The 18,840-nt window shown below is 34.1% G+C and overlaps 1 long non-coding RNA gene across 1 annotated transcript in view; it reads left to right on the top strand.

Moving 5' to 3' along the window:
• Nucleotides 1–848: 848 nt before the first annotated feature.
• The window catches only part of LOC144247308 (uncharacterized), a 297,702-nt gene continuing 279,710 nt past the window's right edge, over nucleotides 849–18,840 (top strand). The window contains exon 1 of the long non-coding RNA XR_013341026.1: nucleotides 849–1,001. This is a non-coding gene — a long non-coding RNA (uncharacterized LOC144247308). The remainder of the gene's footprint in view (nucleotides 1,002–18,840) is intronic.

Genomic DNA, 18,840 nt, shown 5'->3' with positions numbered 1-18,840 from the left:
TTGGTTGCTCTTAAGAATACCATGCAAAACCTTAGGCAGTGAGATTAATTGTGATGCAGGAAAATTTAAGGAAAATATACGGATAAATGAGCAACTAAAAAAAAGTGAAACTAGAACTTGAGTTCTTTTAGTTGTTCATAATTCACATGGAAGCAGTGAGTCTGCAGCCTGTTTCATTTTGTGACTTTTAATTGTCTAGCTCTGAAGAGCATGAATTTTTGCAATGGGCATCTGGTATTAGAGGGCACTTGAAAGAGTATTCACCCTCTACAAGGTGTGCTATCCAATATCAAACAACAAAAAAATTTGATCTGAGAATATTTTTCTAAAATCAGGAGTGAATCATCATTTCAGGCCAACACTTCAAGGCAACTTGAAAATTTTCCATAAGGATAAGATAGGCATTGGTTCTATTCTCTGTTTTCTTCACTCTGCCCCCACCCAGCTTTACAACATGCTCCAAAGTCTCTTACTATATAGAGAATGTAGGCATACTGTGTCTCAAATGCATATTTTATGCATTTGTTGAAGATGTAGCCATTACATTTCCTCACCTTTAGACTTTAAAATTAGATTAAAATCCTTAGAAAAATTCTTTTGCTGCAACTTAACTTGCCCATCCAATGTTCATTTACTTCATATGCCTGAGTTAACTGTGAGGTACTTGGGAAAGACCTGGGATTCTAAATCCCACCAAAAAATCACAAGGGACTATTTCCTTGAGAAAGCTTGACAGTGTCTTTTTCCTCAGGTTCTGAGAGGTGAAAGATGAGTGAAGAGATGAGGATTAGTATGTTTTCCTTTTCATTTTAATTTACAGGTATAATCCCCTGAAGATGGAGGTGGGTTTCTCTTGTGGTTCAAGTGCTAACCCAGGACTCAGAAGAGAAGAGTTCAATGTCCTGCTGTGTTACAGGTTTCTGGAGCAGGCAGTGTGATATTTCATTTCACCATCTCTGACAGAGGCATAATTTCATCTGTATTCTAAGGATTTTGTTCAGGTAAACAAATGCAAATATTTACTGTTCTTAAGATTACATTTAAGCTATATTTATGGAAGAATTTATCAAGATACCTCTATATTTCAGAATTTTAGCTAAAGACTGCAGCCTTTATTCAAGTCTGAGTTTCAGTTTTCACTATATTAGGAGTTTTCCTTGACTATGTATGAAAAAAATATTACCCTGGAACTTAACTAGATATATTTATTCCTATGTTATGGTAAAGGAGGAAGTTCAGTTCCAAGGCCAGTAGCAAGCCAATGTATTATTTAAAAAGGAAAGAAAATACAGCCTGCTGGGCATTCATTTGCTTAGAGGAGTTCTTTGTATTTACAGTTCAAGAAAAAATATTTCCTTGTAAAACATCCAGTAAATACTTAAAAGCATACAACGTTCCTGCTTACTGAAGGGAGGCAACACAGACATTACTCAAAGGAGAACTGAAACCAGAAATAATAACATATAATGAGGAAAATTCCTACCACTGCAGTTCAAGAGAAAATAGTCACCTTCAAAAGATAATTAAGAACTTTGGGGGACTGAAATCACCTTCAAGGGACACTCTGGGACAGTCAGTTTTTAAATCTGGCCATCTGAATTAGGTATGTAAACTTAAGCCATTATGATGCTGCCCATTTCCCTCCCACTTCTGTATTATTCTACCATTGTTTGAAAATTTTATCCAGTGTGCTATAGCGGCATTAGCTGTGACTCTTTTATCTCCAAAATCCTCATGCTCTCCTCCTCCAAATTTGTTGCTAACAGTTCCACTAATGAGTCACTGTGAAATCATTTCACAGATGTACTCTGAAATGCTCAGTGTACTCAAGAGCAGGAGAATTATATGCATTTATGGCACTGTAGGACATTTTTAAAGGATTCAAATTATTTCTTACTTCTGTCTTTTTCTTACCTTAATGAGAAAAAGTAAGAAAAAAACCAAAGAAAACAACCACACTCTTTCCCACATTCTCCCTTTCAATTTCTCCTCAGCAAGACTACAATTCTCCAGAGCTGATTTTCCTAATAGAGAACTCCCTGACTATGTTGGACAAATGTCATGTCCCCTGGCTCTCTCCATCTTGTAATGAAAATAGACCTATTGCCAGCTACACCTTGCTGATTGCTTCCTACCTGCTGCTAAAGATAATTTGTGCAGTGTAAATGAAGACTTCAGTAGTTGCTGTAGGGTAAAAAAGCTACAAAAATGGACTGCTACTCAGCACTCACATAAAATAGCCAATAAAGAAACAGTTCTGATTAGCTGAAAGTGTGTAAAGTATATAAAGTATATGAAAGATGTTCAAGTTTTCACAGTCTTAATTATACCATATATCATAGAGAAGTATTTTGCCTTGGAAAATGAATCACATGTATTTGCATTTTTCATTTGCCTGATCCTATATCAAGAATTTTTGTGTATTTGTTTTCTTCATTTTTCTGTCAAATATTTCCTACTGGACTGCTTTCTACTGTTTGAAAGTAAGCAATAAAAGGAATTCACCAATATTTCCCTTCAGAATATTGTGGCCATCTGGAATGCAGATGTTCATGTTTGCTGTTTTCCCTGAAATATTCTTTCAGATAACCTCTTACCTCCGAAAGAATGAAAGAGACAGAAGCATCACATGTGCATTACAGAAAATGGTGAGTTGGAGTAGGAGACTGAAATAGTGGCAGTTCCAGACAGCAAAGCTGTGTGTCTGCTGTGTGTGACCTCAGACCCACCTGGTTTAGCCCATCTCTGCTGTGGTATAGGTTATGCTGCCTTCTGTTTGTCCCATGCTATGAGAACAATATGATGCCTATGTGGATGCAAGAGCCTTTATCATATATTTTTGCCCATTCAGTGTGTGCAGATAAAGGCAAGCATGCTATTTCTAGCCAGTGAATGGCTACTATTCCATTTTACGTCCATTTACTTAACACTGCCTGGGATTTAATTGAAAATTTCAGGGTGCAGAAGGGGAAACGGTCACTAAGAAACTAACTACCACTAAGGAAATACATTGTCCTCCTACTGAAAACCAGATGACAGTTCCTTGATTAGACATTCAGTGCTTTTCCTAGACCAGGAATTCAGGTGTGTTTGGATAATTACATAACCTTTTACCTGTAAATACTCATACAACTTTGATTTCTGTCTTCTGCAAAGAGAGAAGAAAGGAACTGCACCAATAATCAGTGTATTTTATATTCCCTATCACTCTATCCCTTTCATAGTCTCATAAGTTGGGCTTATCTACACACTTTTTCCTCTTGTCTGTGCAGAGTAATACTTGAAGCATCTGCTAGCAGTAGTTTAAAATACTTTCTGCTTCCTGACAGCTAGTATTTCATCTTGATCCTCCATAATTATCCTTCCAAATTTGTTTCTTTTCCCAGTATTTACCAGCCTCCTCAACAAATTGTTTCGATATTGTAAAATGCTGATCCTCCTTCCAAGTGATACTGCTCTTTAACGTGCCTAGATTCCCTCACCTTCAATTGTTTTACCTCTTTTCATCTACAAAACTGTAATAGTCTAATTCATAATATTTTTTCTGAGGTTCAAAAAAAGACCCCTTTACATATACCACTGACCAAACTGTAAATCTGCTTACAGCAGCAACTCACCAATATGAAAACAAATCCACAAGGTAGTCTGAAGTGCCCCAAAACTTCACATCCATAACTGCAATCTTTCAGGGAGAGAAGTTAAGCAAATATTTCAGGTTTTACTGAGCTCCCAGAGGATTTGTAAGGTCCTGGAGGATTTGAAAGGCCCTAGTCTCTTTCGAGAATTGATCAACTTTCTTGCTTTTCAGGTTTAAGCCTACTAATCCAACAAAGCTGGAAGACCTGTGGGACAGTAAGACTCTCAGGTACATTCTTCATTCATACTCTAGAAGGCCAAACAGTGTTTGTGGGGTTTTCTGGTTAACTCCTGACTTCTCAACACAGCAGAATTCAACAAGGGTTATGGAAAGATTTTGTTTTATCAAAATAAGGAAACTTTTTACATTTGTTGTTCAGTGTTTGATGAGGTCTGAAAAGGGAACAAAGAACAGCTGAATTTGTTTCATGTCTTTTCCAATGAGCAGTGCCTGGGCAGGACATCACTTCTGAAGCAGAGCTATAGGCATCATTGCTCCTGCCTTAAATAGAAGAGTGGTTTGTCTTTCTTTTTGAGGTTCTGAAGTTTCTATAGTCCAGAAGGCTTTGGGTGTAATTTCAGTACACTGGACATCATTTCTATGCAGCCGTAATCACAGTTCTGGAAAGCTCTGGGACCCATTGGGATTTTTCTTCCATTCCCAGACATTTTTCCAAATGAGAAGATTTTTGTTTACCTGCTGGTGGTGAATGAAAGATTCAAAACAGTAGTTGTTTTTGTTTTGGATTTACAATCCATTTCTAAAATATTAAGATAGGAAAAGGTAGTTATAGTAGTGGTAACAATAATAATAACAATAACAATAACAATAATAATAATAATAATAATAATAATAATAATAATAATAACAAATAATGAAACTAAGCCAGTGAGTTTTGCATTAATTGAGAGGAAAAGGACAGCAGCTGTCACTGCTGTTAAGAATAAATTATATATTGTCTATTGTCTGATTTCTCCTTTTGGGGTTATAAGTGTTGACAAGATAACATCAGGGCAAAGGTACATTGGGCTGTCAAGTTTCTATTTTCTGCTTCTTGCTCTTCCACAAAGTGCTACAGAGATTGATTGATAAGATTTTAAAGAGTTCAGTTACATCACAGTGACACAGTCTTCAATATGAATTAAATTAATAAAATTGTTTGTTTAACTTGTTTTTTGTGTTGACAGGATCTTTGCACTTCAGGCAATCACTTTGTTTTCCTTACAGTTTTGTTCTTTAGTCACCCAAATGTGGAATGTCACTCAACCTTGTCATATTTTTTTTCTTGATGTTCCTTATTAGTCTCTGCCATTCTTTTCAGGAATCTAACAAATGTGGATACCCTTTGTCAGTCAGTTGCCCTGGTTTTTGTAGTTTTAAAGTTCTTCTCCCAATACTGTTAACAGAGTTTCTTAGTGGGTGTGAGCTTTACTTCATAAGATACCAGTTAAGCCTTTGAGTGATCACTAGTGTGATCATCTAATTAAATTTCTGTAGATGTCCCAAATGAAAATTACATATTTGAACCCACAGTTTATAGTCACCCACAGTTTAATTTTAACAAAGCTCTAATTTTTTTGAGGGAATTAGGAAGTGATAATACAATTGAGGGTCTTGCTGAGCTTCAGCTCTTTCTGAAAATGAGATCTAAATGTATTCAGAATAAAATTTAGATAATCATCCAAAATTCTGAGCATCTTTGACACACTGAACTGTCCCACTGAACCTTTCCAGTCTCATCTCTTGCACATACATTTTTAATCTCTGTTTTACTACATCTTCTATACTCACTTTAGTATGGCATTCAAATTCATATTGCATCGGCTGTAATTTTAATATATAGAGAGAGCTGAGATGAAATATCAAAAGGAACACAAAAAAGGATATAATCTGGAACTGAAGACATCATAAACCAAATGTTTTCAGGCAAATTATGTATGATACAGGAAGACTCAGTCATGATGTGATGACCTAGATTAAATTTCTGAAAATAGTCAGGAAAAAGTTGTATCGAAGCAAAAATTACAGGGAAACTTAGAAATATTAAGCAAGTATTGCTGTTTTGGTTTGTTTAGTATTTTAGTATCATTTCTCTTGAACTGAAAGGCTGCTCATATGTAAAAGAAACTGGATTATGAAGTAATTAAAATAAAAATATGTAAAAATCTATTGTATGCATATATAGGTCCTTATTCATGTTATTATTTAACTGTAGTTAAATCTCAATGATGTAAGTTAGTTTTAGCAATTATTTAAGGATCAAAGTAGTGTAGACTGGTTAGTAGCAGAAATGCAGTTAATTGTTGCCTTTTCTCACAAACGGGACCTTGAAAGGCTAGGCTTTTTCAAAACTACATAGCTGGAAAGACATTTTCATCCTAGCAAAGCTCTACGGTTTGCAGCTGCATTTTTGCTGATTCTCTGAAGTCAGTGTTAATTGATAGACAATTTGGCCTGTAGACTTTAAATAACATACTGAAAAATCTCTGTTTTGGGGATAGGCGGGTTTAAAGTTAATTATTCCCCCAAATGACTTTTTCCAACTGAGTACTGGTGCTGGCAAAAATATTGCCAATGAGTAAGGCTATATTTCTGTGGATTTCTTTTCTTTCTATTTTTCTTTTTCTTCTTCTTTTTTTTTTTTTTTTTTTTTTTGGTCTGGTATCTAAGGCATTGGAAGTTAAAATCTGGGATGTGATGCATCTCTTGTCTATAATGAAATAAAACCCACTGATTAGCTCATCCTCTTTATTTTGGCTACCTGAGCCTCTTCAGTTAACTTTTCAAAGACAGATTAGAAATCTGTGTTAAGTAGGCACAATTCCTAAATAGGAATAGCTAATTATGGGATTCTGGTTTTGGTTCCAGACTTTTTAGGCTCTTCAGAATTTCTGATCTGTAGTTTTATATTTGAGTGTAAACAGCTTTTTCATTCTTCATGTCTGTGACTTTCTTTTCTCTGCTTTAAATGAGACTCCCTCTGAGCTGGAAGGCAGGTTTCATTGAACACCTGAGACTCTGCACTCTGGCCTTCTAGTTAACTAAGTGATCTTCTAATGTTTTTTTTTCCATAGTGTCAGCATTTATCTCCAATAGCTTGAAGTTTTGCTCATTTATTTTGTTTTTCTGACTTTTAAAATAATAATTCAATAACATTATGAACCTGATTAGAATCTATTTTCTATCTTTGCCTCTTATGGTAAATTATTTCCATATTTCTAAGTAACAGCTGCTTCTAGCTTCAAAGCAAGATTCAATTTCTATGGCAAATACCACAGCTTCAAGGAATGTTTTTTGCTTCCCCCCCCCTTTTTTTCCACTAAGCTTAAATCCACATCAGTTTTTAGATATGCCATGTATATAAACCACTGTAGAATTTTTTTTTCTAGTTCATCTGGGGTTCTGTCTTTTCCCCCTCAACTCTCTTATGAGAAGAATATAAATTCTGCAACATGCTTTCTATGGGTTGCTAAACCCTAGATTCTTTTGATTTTTGCCATTTATGTGCCCTCTGAAGTTGTATTTGTGTTTCATTTGCTTGAAAGAGGAAATTTACAAATAGATATTCATGTGGCTGTCTTAAATGAAAGGTGGTGGTTAGGACCATACATTTTAAGATGCTTTAATAGATGTTAAATATTAATTATCTAGTCTCTAATTTAGTCTGATGAAGGCATAGCCCTAAATTTAAAACATGCACCTATTGAAATATGTATGGGCCTACTTCAATATGCTTAGTGTTGTAGCATAAAATGGGAACAATTAATTAAATAATTCAGATGTCAGATGTTTAGTGATAACAGTCATCCATCATTCTTATCTGTTGTAATTTTGTTCAAATTATGAATGACAAGGCATAAATATTAACTCTTGCAGGAGAGGTATAATATTATTTTCTAATTATTTGTTTTTGTCTTTATATATTTTATAGGTATAAATATAAATATAAATATAAATATATATAAATAAAATAGACACAAACATATATATTGCATATAGTTTTGTGTTTGGTATTGATTGATTGCATTAAATTACAACTTTTGAAAGCAAGGTTTTGTTATAAAATAACTAGCTGATTGCATTTACAGCTACTCAAAGGGGGGAAAAAACCACTCAATAGCATTGTTTCCAAAGAAGTCAACACTATTGTTTTCAGATTCAATAACTTCTATTTTCTTTGTCTAACCACTTCTGAAAATATTCAGAATGTCTGATGCTTGTCTGCAGCAGTTTTGGTTTCAGTACATATTAAAATGTAAGCATTCTAAATTGAGAATATGTTCTGATTTCTATGCTTCATATCTGAACATCCTCAAATTTGCATAATTCTTGACCAATACAGGTAATATAAGGCCTGACTTGTGAATTTAATTTATCAGGAAGCCTCAGTTCTCCAAACTGGGGCAGTGTTTGGTAAAAAAATGAACATTTTGCTTTTCTTGTTTGCATTAATTTGCATTGCACCATATTTGCAATTTGTAATTAATTTTGTAGTCTATTTTTTCCTGGAGTACTTCTCAGTTTATTATTATTATCATTATTTAATATAGCCTGTGGAACACTGAACACTGATTAAGTGTTGTATGCTTTCTGTTATCTCTGAAGCATAACCGATGAAGTATTGTGAATTTGGCACTGTGTAATGTAGCATTTTTCTTGCTGTGCAGCACTAACAAACAACACATCAGTAGTCATGCCTGTCTCTCATTTAAATGCAATCTCAGAGTCACACTGCATGTTTCAAATATCTGGGAGCTGTGTGATTAGTTAACATCTTTTGCATAACCTTAAAACTATCTCAAGTTCTCAGGAGATAATTAGCTTCTAGATACCTTCAGTGAAATGAACTCTGCCTTAGCAATGGTGGGTACTATGTGTTCTGCTACTCCAAGGAAGGGTGGCATGAAAATGCTTTTAAAAATAGGTTAAGTGTCTTCTACATTAAAAAATAAAGTAAAATGAAAGAGAGAGATAAATAACTCCTAATTTATTTATTTCTATCAGGATTGCTTTTGCTCCCTATCTTTTACGTTTTCTTTTTTTGGCAGCTCTTCTGATGTAAATAAAGGCTGTTCAGCAGGCACTAGCCTCCCTTACTGAAATCTGCTCACCTCTGTCCCAGAGTTCATGTCTCATATGCTAGGTGTGAGTAAACAGACAAAATACATCACAATTGAATAATCAGGAGGATGTTATTTGATATTTTTCCTTAGCAAAAGCTTGAGACTTCAATTCTTTGTATAGATTTATGGAAAGCAATGTTTTCCAAACATTCTCCAAATGTTTTTTGTCTCTTGAAATAATTCCCCAGCCATATCCATGTGCAACATTTTAAAGCTTTTGATCCTGCATTGAAAAGGCTATTCTAAGCCTTCAGTGTTTACAATATTCTCTTTTAGCACTGGAAGTATCTGTATAATAACCTCAAAATTAAAATGTTTTGGAAGCTTCTAAATATAAGTCATAACTGCAGCTGTCAGGAAACAGGATTTTGACAAAATTGAACTTGTTAAAGGAAAGTATCAATTTTGATTAAATTTGCTTGAAAGGTGTTTTCTAATTTGAAACAAAACATTTCAATAGGCTAACAGTTTTTTCTACATTTATTGGAATATAACATTGCTATTTGTTTCAAAATTATTTTTCATTTTGAGGTTCACTTGAAACTATGATGTAATTTATACCCAAGAACTGAAGTATTTTTGAAACACTTTGACCTTATTTCCATTGAAATTTAAATGCATTCTCCCCAACCAAAAAGAGTTTTGTAAGAATCTTCACTTTTTTTTTTATTCTATGTTGTGAAATATTTTTCTGAAAGGAAATTTTTAAGTGAAATTCTAGATTTAATAAATTCTCTTAATACTTTTTCTGCAATAGAAACTGTTGGTCTAGCTACACTGATTGTGCAAAGCTGTAAACCTGCACATATCTTTAACCATATTGATCAAATCGAGAAGCTCCCACCAGTTAGGTGGATTTTTATGCAGTTATCTTTTCCAGGAATTGTATTGCCCATCTGATTCAATCTTTAGCTTTATTGGCCACCATTGCTCAAAAGGAGCCTTGTTAGGTTTCTAAAGGTCTGGTGAGGAAAAAATGAAGACATATAGACAGGTCCAAAAAGCATTGAAAATTCAAGATATACCATCATAGGAACTGAAAACATGAACTGTAAGTAAAGGAGGGAAGGGACATGTAATCAATTTCTTACTGGGAGAGACAGGTGAATAGCCTACTTTTCCAAAACAAGTAAACAGAAAGGACTTATTTGTTAATATGCAGATGCTTGACTGAGGATCCTACAGGCATTCCAAAGATCACTCTGTTGTAACAAGGAATACAGCTTTTCGAAATTTTCCCCTCTCTACAAATGACTATAAAGCAAGGGCAAAGCCAATTTTCCTCCCGATGGAAAAATCCCTGGTTGGGCATTCCGGTTCCTTCCACAGGGTACAGCAGGAGTGAGACACCCCAGAAATTGAAATTGGGATTAAGGTGTGTGAGGCTGTCTGCAGCTGAGGAATTAATGAATGGAGAGGAAAAATCACCCAAATCTACAGAGCTTCATGACTTCTGAGGCTCAAAATTCCCTCATATAGATAATATAAAGCCTATTTTAAGGTATCTGATATGTGCTTATTTATGCCTGTAAAAATGCAACAAGAGGGAAGAGCAGCATTGCCCCATGTATATGTACTTCTCAAGTGAATTGTTAATTAAATTGTGAACAGACGATCTGCATGAGACTTACAAGTTCACTGTACCAAGGTCCTAGGTTGGTATTCTTAACCAAGATCTTCTTCAGTGCACTTTCAAATATTACTCAAACATTACTCATTAAAGCTCAAATGTTCTGAAGAAGAAAACTGAAGATTTTCTGAGAATGAAAGAAAGAGAAGATGAGTTTTAACTCTGTAGCTGAACACCAGCTTGTAATGTAGGAGATCTGGTGTCAAGCCTTCTCCCTCAAAACTGTTTCGATGTTTTGTAGGCATGACATAATACCATTAATGAGAACTGCATTCCAAAAGTCTTTCTCTGTCACTGACATTCCCTTTCTGCTGTAGCCTACATAAATTATATATTCATTTGATAAAAAACCAACCAGAATAACCCTACACAAATCCTATTTTTGATATTTAAATATCTACTGGATCTGTACCTGAGGGTATTAGATATGGAAGGTTTCCTGATTCCTTTCAAAGTCACTGGGCTGATCACCTCTGCTTCTCAGAAACGCACATTTACATTTTCTACCTTATGTCCTTATGTGTAAAATAGGAATAAAATAACACCTTTTAATTTTTTTTTGGCTGAAGTTTGTTAACTGTGGTAATTGAAGGTACCTAAAATCATTTTACTCATATTCTTCACTGAGGTCAGTAAGCAAGTGCTAAGTGCAAAAATAATTCTCTACTTTCCAAGCTGGAACTGGCTTGCTAAACTGAAGGACACACGTTCTGGTCCATTACCCATTACCTCCATAGTCCTCCATATTTTACATTTTTGTCAATAAAAAATAATGTACAGTCAGAGTGTGAAATTTTCTTCTGTATGAAAGGCCAACAAAAGGCCCATGCCTCACCAGCTTTCCAGAAGAGAGTGACACCTCAACAGACTAGTCAGTGTTAATGGTTAAAAAATGAGACATTCAGAGCCTATGTGTCAAATATGTAGGGCAAAATTCTTGACCCTGACTGTCAGTCTTGCCTGGCTGAAGAGGGCACACAGGGCAGAAAGCTGCTTTTGGCTGAGGCAGACAGAGATGAATTCTGCTTGAAGAGATGGCAGAGTTGATAAAAAGGTTTTTTACCCAGCCTGGAGGAGTTTCCATTAAGATATTGAGAAGCTGTGATTTTCCTTTTTTTTTTTTTTTTTTTTTTACCTTCAAGGTATCCTCATCTGTGCAGCAAACTTTCACATTCTCTGTAATAGAATTTAAAACATTGATTGCCTTGACTATAAAATAGATTCCAATGTTTCATCAAGTACACACAATGGTTTGGGTTCCCACAGAGTGCTCCAAAATATAGGGTTAGTCAGAAATTATTTTTCTCTAAAAATTGCCTAACTTTTAAGTAAGAGGGTCACAAAATAGAACAGTTCTCCAGTTCTCCTTTTCGTTCCTTAAGGTCAGATTTGTGACCCTTTTTGGTGAGAGTGAAGCAGAAAAAGTCTTCCACTGAAGGTGCAGCACTTGTGTTGGACAGTTCTGTCTGAGACTAGACTAGTAAATCTCACTCATGTAATTTGTTCTGTACCAATTCTTAAGGATCAAATTAAAGAAAGGAAGCAGTAAAAGTAGCTTAGTACAGGTGTTTTACCTTAATACGCATAATGTCCTAAAGAATGCTTAGGCAGCTGTCACATTTTATATTTTAGTTTCCTTCTTGCTTGGACTGGATTTTTGAATGAAAATTGAGTTAACTGGTGGTTAAATTTCATGGCTTTGCCTCTGTGAGATGCAATTTCAGTAGGCTTTCTCTGAGACTTAAAAATATTTAGCCCTTCTTCATCTTAAGTTTATTAAATACTGTAGTACATATTAGGCAAGATCTGTATATGAGTCAGTTATGTTAAGAGGGGTAAAAAAAAGATGAGGATCAGATTCCCAGATTAGCAATACCACCATGATCTTGAGGGAGTTTCTTTGGAACAGTAATGACTGCAACAGGGTGTCCTGTCTTTCAGCAAAAATAGTAGTGTCCCATGTAGGCTAACCTGGTCACCAACTGCTCTTCCTGAATGCCACTTCTGCTGTTGCAATGGAGATGTTGTTTTGGCCACTTGGGGAGAAGATGATTCACTGCAAAATGCCATTTGTGGCTAATGATCACCCGCAGTGTTACAGGGTTTTCACAAAGGTAAAGCAAAGAGAAAAAAGCCATGGCCCAATTAAGATCTCCCCGGTTTTTGATCTTAAATCGGTGGCTATAGTTTTTTAGTTTTGTTAAATGATCTGACTGCACAAAAAAAGTCACAATTAGTTGAACTTCCTGAAGGAGTTTTTTAACAGAATGTCATGAGTTTATAAACTGATCTTTCCCTTGCAAATTTCAGCTATTTGAGAACTGGGCCTTAAGTTGTCTATTCACAATGATCTTTTTTTTTTTTGAAATAATGATCTAAATGATTTATTCTTCAGTTCTTAGACTGCTGTTTTATTTCTGTTGATCTTTGTTTTTCTGCTTAATTTCTATAAATTACTGTACAGTTTCCCATAAGGTATAATTAAGCAGAATTGCTAAAGTTTTAATTATTGTGTATTATAGATGTTGAAAGCAACATTAGCACTTAGCTTTTAAAAATGTGATAGTATATTTATAAGAGAGCATTTATAAACACATTTACATATAGTTAAGATGAAAAAGGTATTTGAATTGTAGTCATTAGCATTTCTTCAAACATATGGCATACCAGCAGAAGCCATGGGCCATGCCTTCATTAGCTGAACACTGTTTCATCAGTATCTCAGCTTCCTGCTGTGCCACCCCGTAGCGTACCCTTCTGTCCCTGAGGTTTCAGTGACAAGGGACAATATGTCCCCAAGGTGAAAATCTGGGAAATAACGCAGATTAGCCCTTAGAGGAGTTCTTATGATTATTTAATCATACTTAGGAAAGAAGTACACTGTACTACAAAAGAAAAGCATTAAAATTCCTACCAGCCTACTATTTTCCATGTTGCAGCATATGATGGTCTCTTCAGTGCACCTTCAGCATAGCTGCAGTGGAACATGACAGCTTTATACTGCTTTATTACGAGGCCAGCCTTTTTCAAATTTGTTCATATAATGGGTAAAGCTTACATTGGTACTAATAGGTGCTGTAGGTCATTTAGCATTTATTGTCCATAATGTTCAGGTGATGGATCAAGATTTAACTTCTCTTAACCATGGTACATACAGCCATTTAATTTTATTTCCTAATAAAAAATGGAAAAGGAATAAAAATTCTCATATAAATGTCATGGTCATATTTTATTTGTGCATTTCTTAAGTATATAAAGATAGGTTAATATGACAAGCAGAGACATTTCTCTTAAGTTATTAAACTCTCTCATATACTACCTCTGATATTATATTCTTTGCTTAAAAAGTATATATTTTGGAAAACTCTTAGCAGAAATTTTAAAAAACATATTTTGTTTGACACTTTTGAAAGTAAGGTTAGATTTTGGGGCTGAGGGTGAGTTGGTTGTTTTGGTTATTAAGATGATTTTTTCATTGCCTTGTAGTCTCTTTTTTTTTTCTCATTGTGACACAGAGTAGTAAAAAGCAGTGAAGTGGAAAATAATTAGCAAAAATATTTTATCAGTTTCTTATGTACATTGATCTGCTTTCTTGCATTTGTATCTCTGTTCTGCAAGAGTTGGAGCTATATGGAAATAGCCCTCTGTCTTTGAAATCCAGTCAGTAAAGTCTGTTTTTGGATTAGGAGGGAACAAACAGCAACTGGAATCAACATATTTAAATCCTAATTTTTAAGGCAGCTACTGAAAGAATCATTATAATATTAAAACATATATTATGCTACAATACTATTCTGCCTTTAGAAAGTGTACTCTTCAACATGCATTTAGGAGAGGAATTTAAAATCATTGTTTAACCTAGTGCAGATAGAGAAAGCACAGATTTAAAAAGCAAGCTTTGATTTATATAATTACAAGCATCTGAAATAATTTATATATTTTTATATAATTTCTTACAGTTTTTTTCAGTCCTAGATGTCATTATGAGAGGTTTAGAAACATTTTGGTAGTTAGTCAAAGAGTTTAAATTGGCATCATTTTTACCTTTATTGTTTTTATATGGGAGGAATCTGAAAATTTCTCACTAAGGTATCCACCACTAATCAATGGTGCAATGGAAAGCTCTCATTAACTTTAACCCTCCGACCCTGACATTATTCTACTCATCACAGCAATCATTAGCAAAATGAAAAACAATCAACCAGCGTATCTACATTCTACTAATATTAATGCTTTCACTCTATTAGACATGAATGTCAAATGTGACAAAAATCACTGAACTTCAAATGTATACATAACAGATTTTGATATATATAAATCACCAGTTTTTGTTATTCTCACTCAACAGCAAAATCAAAGTTACAGTGCCAAGGGGGCCCATACCATTTGCAATCTGTAGCATTTCCAATGTATTTTCAACAATATTGTAAATATTTATGGAGTTTTATAAAGACTCTATGATTCCTTCTGCTTGTGATGCATCAACACGACACAGTAGGATATCATAGGCAGATATTTACTTCTGGGAATTCCCTTTTGGACTCTTTTTGGTTGAAAACGACTTCATGACATACAGTACCGCAAATCCCCAGAAATGTACCATGCTATTATTGCCAGCTGAGCTCTTCCAAGTAAAGATGACATCAGCCATCTGTCATGCTATACTAATGCTAGGAAGAAAAGCCAACTGAAGAGAAAATAAATACCTTTTATATCTATTATCCAAATATTTGTATTAAAAAATGAAACTCTTAAATTCTTACTAGCAAAGTTAATTCTTGTAAGTAAATGATCTTTTCTGTGTAAACAACGTACTTAAAATGTCCTAGTCTTTTATCTACCTAAACTAAGTTATGTCGCAAGCATATGTTTGAAATGCTGGTCTTTTGCTACATATTGGTAGATAAGAAAATATGATTCCAAGTAGTGATTTTCCTCCAGACCTCCTAGATGAACTCTGCCAGGTACCAAGTAGCTGCGTCAATGTTCTATACTGCTCTGTTGAGTAAATGGAAGTTTCCCAGAATTTAACAGTGCAGGAATTACACTCTCCATCACAAGCAATTCTGCCAATCAATAAGGAAAGTATCTAAATTAATGGCAACATCATAATAAAATGTTAAAATAGTCCAAACTATGTCAGGTATCTACTTCCCCTCAGTGCAGGGAACCTATCAGTGAGGAAGTATTTTGGATAAGCTGAAAAACTACTTTACACTGAGGCTAGTCCTGTGCATTTATGTCTTATTTCTTTGTCACTCAACAGCATATACTTGAAGTTTAAACTAAGGTGGTGTTCAAAAGCTCACATCAGAATAAAATTAAGGCTAGAAAAATAAATCTCAGGAAATTTAAAAAAAAATTAATAGCCTACTAGGCCATTCACTGATAAGAATGTAGTATGTTGCTGCTGTAAAAAGTATCCAAAAGCACATGTATGATTATTTAGTGCTACTGTCATTAATGTTTTTCACACTGTAAAAACATTTTTTGATTTTTAAAAGAAGCAAGACAGAACTGAGCATTCACAAATAGCACTACAAACACAAATAAATATCTCCCATCTCTCCACACTCTCACATTGATTTTTTTCTTATCTACCATTTAACATTCCTATTAAGTTAACAATGCATTTTGGGATGTGAATTCATACAAAATGGAAAATGAGAACAATAGAAGTTTCAGAATTAAAGGCGTGATTCTTGGGCTGGAAACCTTTTGACTTCATAGTCTAGAATAATATGATTAAAGAATGAAATATTTGTTAGATAACATATGATACAGAACAAATAATTAATATACAAAGATTTTCTTAAAATCTCTGCTTCCTGAGCTTCTCAGCTGGTTGAGTCTTCTAATGGTTCCAGTTGGATTTTGTAAATACTCTGACTATTTCAAGCCAGTGGATTTCTTGTCTCTTTGCAGGTTAAGAAGTTACTTAACAGTAACAGCATGACTGTGTTTTGATTTTTTTTCTAAATTATTGGAACAGAAAAGCAAGAGAAAGAGGGGAGATGTTTTCTTATGATATTTCGTCAAGATCTTAAGGTCATAAAGGAACAAATGATTTTGGGAAACAAGAGGTGATTAGAAAAAAAGTCAGTAATTGAGTGCATAGATTATATATATCACTTGACACCCAAAAAGGCAGAACATTCTTTTATGTCTTCTGCAGAAAACAAGGGTGAGCTACAGTTCTGCATGGTAATTGTAGCAAATGAAATTACATAACTTTTGGACTGATTAGTTCAACTAATCAATTTTTTGGGGGATGAACTTCAATTTGGGTTACCACAATTCTATTTCCAATGACAACCCCATTGAAAAACAAGATGTGAATTTTAAAATAACATTTTTGTGACTTCAGCTTATTTACTGAGTCAAGAAACCAAAATGTTTTTAGTTATCATGTCTCTCAATAAGAATATATCTGTCTGCTTTACAACCTGGTAAGAGCTGAAATTAAAAAAAGAAAAAAACTTTATTATCTACACTATAAGCCTTAGCAATAAGCCATTTCTGAACCCAGAATAAATAAGATTAGTCATTATTTGATTTCCAAATAAAATTTATGCCATATTTAAAGTAAAACATTTCCAATTAAAAGAAATTTTATTTTCTTTACATTTTTGCTTTAGATATCTCTGTTTACTAAAGAGAAATAGGTAAGAAAAAGGAGATTTCATTATTCCCTTTCTCCTGGGAGTTTAAATAAAAAACAAGGACCAGAAGCTTGGAGTTTAAGGAGGGGTAAAAGAAATATTTGCTTTTTCTGAAATAAAATAATAACAAAATAAAGAAAATATCTATTGTCATTTTTATCAAATAAATTTACAGATCTTTGCATTATTGTTTTAAACCTTGCCAAAAAAGAGACAAGTCATTAGTTTTAGACTGATTGTTCTCTATTTTTGCTGTGATCACTAGATTCTGGTTTCCATTTGAACAGCTGAATATTCATCTATTTCAGTAAAATGAAAAGTCTGAGTTGTGAGGAAGGCAGCAACAGTCTAAGAAGCCTATTGGTATATGAAATTTATACCATCATGAAAATGAATGTTTTTGTTATTAAAGGAAAACGTTATTTTTGGTTTCTTTATTACAGTTGCCTGAAAAGTAAGTAAAATTAAGAATAAGGGGATAAAAAGAATGTATAAGTAAATTTATTTAGAAAGAGAGTGGAACAAATTTGTTGGGGAGATGCAGAATGAGGGAAAAGAATAGAAGGTTAAAATGAGCTGTTAAGTAGAAGGAAAGATATATCACCTTAGTGTGATTTTGGCTATTTATTTATTAGGAGGCACTCATATACTAAACAAACTCACTAGACTGATAAATAGCGATGTGCAAATATATGCTGCAACATAAATTTAGGAGGAAAAAAAGCCTTACTGAAACCTGAATTTCTTTATTGAATAATTTACTTTGTCATCATAAATGTAATTCTATATTGCTTTGCAGCACAACTTCTGGAGAGATGTGTTGGTAAAGCCAAGTCCTAAGAGGGATAGCTGAAGAATGATCAAAAGCTTGGATTAATTTTTTTTTTTTACTTATTGTTGATTTTATAATTTTGTTTTGGTTCCTGGAATTTCTTGTTAATTTTACAAGTCCTCTTATAGACTGCTTTTTAAAACTTCCTCCCTGCTTATTTAATTTAATGGGTGAATAAAACTTTTCCACAGAAATTACAATAGCAGGAAAGACCATATGCAGCAGACAAATACAGTAATGGCAAATACACCATGATGCAAAGGTAACCTTAAAGGATACCCTCAAAGGGTAAGCTTAAAAAAGGTGTAGTGCAAAGTTTTCCCACAACTAGCCTGGTATAAATTGGTTATAATTGAGGCCAGACTAAAGCGCATATTATGAATCAGTTTTGAAATATTTGTTCTCAGATTAGCAGAAATTAAGATGGCTGGCTCACAGAACTGAGATTTAGGATAAAAAGTATATCCTCACCATGATCTGCATGCCAGTTCCTTTGCCATCATGGATGCTTGACTAACTTCACATAACCTTTTTATGACAATGTGAATAAGTTATTTTATAGTCAAATATTGGTGTATGCATACAAAACAACAACAAAAAACTATCTCTGCATTTCAGAAAGGATGACAATTTTTACTTCAGACAGAAATGACAGTCCACTACAATTCACCACTATCCAAGTGCAAAGCATCCTACAAGAAATTGATTGTACAAGTAATGTCTGAGAAACTGTAAAAGCATATAACATTTTTTGGGTGAGTGGAGAGTTGCATCGTGATTACTTTTCCCATAATGCCAGTTAGTGGGGTTTTTATGTTTTGCAGTGATTTCCAGACATCTGATATTTCATCATGTATGAAATTGATCCAATATCTCAAATGTATGGGCTGTTTATATAAAAACCGAGAGCAGGGTTTTCCTAATTGAAGGGACAGAGAAGATTTTATTTCATTCTC

This window comes from Lonchura striata, chromosome 1 (assembly GCF_046129695.1).
Source record: "Lonchura striata isolate bLonStr1 chromosome 1, bLonStr1.mat, whole genome shotgun sequence".
NCBI lineage: Eukaryota > Metazoa > Chordata > Aves > Passeriformes > Estrildidae > Lonchura > Lonchura striata.
Note: the sequence above shows the minus strand (reverse complement) of the source record. Positions and strands in the feature narration are given on the sequence as shown.